Consider the following 3,532-nt stretch of genomic DNA (forward strand, 5'->3'; position numbering starts at 1 on the left):
AATGCAATTAATTATTTGTAGTAATACTACTTTATGTGGTGACTGTGAATTATATCTACTGTGTTGTGCACCTTGGAACAGAGGAATGTTGTTTTGTTGGCGATATATATGTATACGACTGAAATGACAATAAATGAACTTGAACTTGAATATTTTCCAGTGGTCCAATATCAGCTCTCTGAAAAAAACTTACAGTATTCTCTTTTATATTATTGGCTGGACTCAAATTGCATTTTGTAAGACGGTGATGATAATGAACATGCAATTACAGAGAGAGTTTGCAACAAACCCAAGTAAAAACCTCACTACACATGGACAATGTCACCATCTTCTGCTTGGCTCCCTGGTCAGTTCACAGACTGATCAGCAGCTGCGACAGGTTTGAGTTGGCATCAGGGACCAGAGTTAACCGCGCAAAGTGCAAAGCCATCTTCTTCGGCAACTGGCCCAATGGTTAACTTGTGTGAAGGTGCTGGGGATCTGATTCAGAGGGGCTAAGGCATGCAACAAGATTTAGCAGGAGCGGACTGAGAAGGTGAAACAGAAATTCAGACTGTGGGTAGTGTGCTCTTTCACAATAGCTGGGAAGAAACTGGTCATCAGGTGTGATGCATGCTCAGGGTTACTGTAATTGACGCAGGTGTGGCCCAACTCCCAGTCCTCCAGCTTTGGAATCACCAGAACTGTCTTCAGGTTAATCTGGGGATCCAAGATGGAATGGGTCAGATGAGTCACAATGCACAAGTCCCTAGACAACAGGGGCAAAACCAAACCTAATGTCACCCTTCCCCCAATTACCACCTCCATGTGCAGCTGCAGTGGAACCTAACTATGTGGGCACCAGGTACCAATACATGCCGAGATTCTATCAGTCCCCAGTGTTGGGAATGATGTCCCAGTCAGCTGGACGTTGCTGCACTACCTGTCCTTCATGGAAAAGTTCTTCTGTACCAACGACTTTGACCACAAGGCCATCAGGCAGTGGTCAGCATGGAATGTCCTGCAGACACTGCAGGAGAAGGACTCGATGGACACAGTGGGTTGGTTTCTTGAGCCGACTGTCCAGACTATCTGGCTGAATGCCATATTGCCAGGCCTCACAACAGACCTTGCCTGGCTGGCGGTGAGAGGGTCCTTCCCAGTCACGTCTTTCCTGTATGCCTGGAGCATCACATCCACAGTGCAATGCCTGAGGGATGACTGTAGTGGGGAAGAGACAGTAGTTCACCTCTTTGTGGACTGTGGGTTTGCGAAAAAGGTGTGGAGAAAGATGAAAGGGGCCTCCTGAGCAGCTCCAACTCTCTGATCTACAGCTGTTCCCAGGGGGACATACAAAGCCACCAAGTGCTGCAGGCAGAGCATCATCTCAGTGAAAGATCCACTCTGGTCTGCCCAAAACCAGCTGGTCGAGATGTCCGTGGAGGAACGCAGCCAACTGGCACAACTCGGCTACAGGAGTACGTACTGAGGGACGCACTGAAGCTTGGTGCAGCCACTGCTCAGTGGGGTTGGACCACAGTGTAGGTTTCTTCTGGAGAGGGAGGGGCCAGGTTGGAGCAAAGAACCCCCACAATGAATTATTGTAGCAGTATACCACCCCAGAGTGTGGTATGAGAGGCAGATGTGTATGAATGTGAAGGAACAGTGGGGGAGGCATTGAATAAGGGCATTGAATAGCTTATTCTTGTAAATAATGTTTTATTATAAATAAAATTTATTTTGTAAGTCTTTTGTGTATGTGTGTCAGATAGTTGGAACTGCTACTGTACAACTATGGAACTGTGCAGCTGTTCGGGACACCGAAGTGCATCAGTTTCCCCAGGTTGGTCCAGTTCTCCCCATATATCAAAGATTCAATAGGTTTCAATAGGTACATTTGATGTCAGAGAAATGTATACAGTGAGGTAATGTTACAGCTATAGGACCCTGGTCAGACCCCACTTGGAGTACTGTGCTCAGTTCTGGTCACCTCACTACAGGAAGGATGTGGAAACCACAGAAAGGGTGCAGAGGAGATTTACAAGGATGTTGCCTGGATTGGGGAGCATGCCTTATGAAAATAGGTTGAGTGAACTCAGCCTTTTCTCCTTTGAGCGACGGTAGATGAGAGGCGACCTGATAGAGGTGGATAAGATGATGAGAGGCATTGATCATGTGGATAGTCCGAGGCTTTTTCCCAGGGCTGAAATGGCTAACACAAGAGGGCACAGTTTTAAGGTGCTTGAAAGTAGGTACAGAGGAGATGTCAGGTAAGTTTTTATGCAGAGAGTGGTGAGTGCGTGGAATGGGCTGCCGACGACTGTGGTAGAGGTGGATTCAATAGGGTCTTTTAAGAGACTCCTGGATAGGTGCATGGAGTTTAGTAAAATAGAGAGCTATGGGTAACCCGAGGTAATTTTTAAAATAAGTACATGTTCGGCACAGCATTGTGGGCTGAAGGGCCTGTCTTGTGCTGTAGGTTTTCTATGTTCCTATATACATCCTGAAATTCTTCTTTCTTCGCAAACAGAGGAGTGCCCCAAAGAATGAATGACAGTTAAATGTTAGAACCCCAAAGCCACCCCCAACTCCCCTTCCCCACGCACAAACAGCAGCAAAGCAATGACCCCCCTCCTCCACCAGCAAAAAAAGCATCACCGTCCTCCATCGAGCACTCAAGTGTGCAGCAAAGCGTCAATAAAGACACAGACTTGCAGTACCCCAGAGACTACTCGTTCACCTGGTAGTTCAACATACCACAGGCTCTCTCTCTCTCTCTCTCTCCCTAACAAGGGAAAAATAGGTGTCCCTGTTTCACAGTGAGAGGGGAGACATAACAAACAACTTGCTGATTTATGATGCTAAAAGTCTGTTGCGTCACTTTTTCCACTCCCAGAGAGTTGGCCCCAAGGCTCAGGTCTCTGGACACATACCCCACGGCAGCTAACCCGATGTTTTGTGTTTGCCCCTCGATTAATTAGCTACTATGAATTATCCTCATTGTGGGTGAAAATCAGGAGAATCTCAGGGAGTTAATGGGAATTTCACTGTGCCTTGGTACATGTGACAATAATAAAACTATTTACCAATATAAGAGAAAATAGGCTACAGGGAAATAAATTTGGGAATGGAACTAGTGGGAATACTTTTAGTGTTGGCATCAAAATTGCAACATTAGTAACAGATTGTTTAAAGGAGCTTAACTGCCCCTCAGTACCCCATTATTTCATTCTGTTACAGAAACTCCCTTTGCTCCACTGCCTTCTCTGCTGCCTCGGCTATCTTGTTTCCTTTCTTTCTCAGTTCTGATGAATGGTTTTTGATCTGATAGTTTCCACAAACAAAAAGTTGCTGCATTTTCTGTTTTTAATTAAATGCTCTGTTGGTTTTTATTGGGCAGGATTTTGTATACAGGAAAAGAGATGTTTTTCTACAACATTAGCACCCTGTTGAGACCAACAGGAGATTATTGTGCCTTTGACCTAAAATGCTATTTCTGTTTCTATTCCCAAGAATGCAGTCTGAGACAATGAGCATTTCCTGCTTTTATTTA

Source organism: Hypanus sabinus, chromosome 10, assembly GCF_030144855.1.
Source record: "Hypanus sabinus isolate sHypSab1 chromosome 10, sHypSab1.hap1, whole genome shotgun sequence".
NCBI lineage: Eukaryota > Metazoa > Chordata > Chondrichthyes > Myliobatiformes > Dasyatidae > Hypanus > Hypanus sabinus.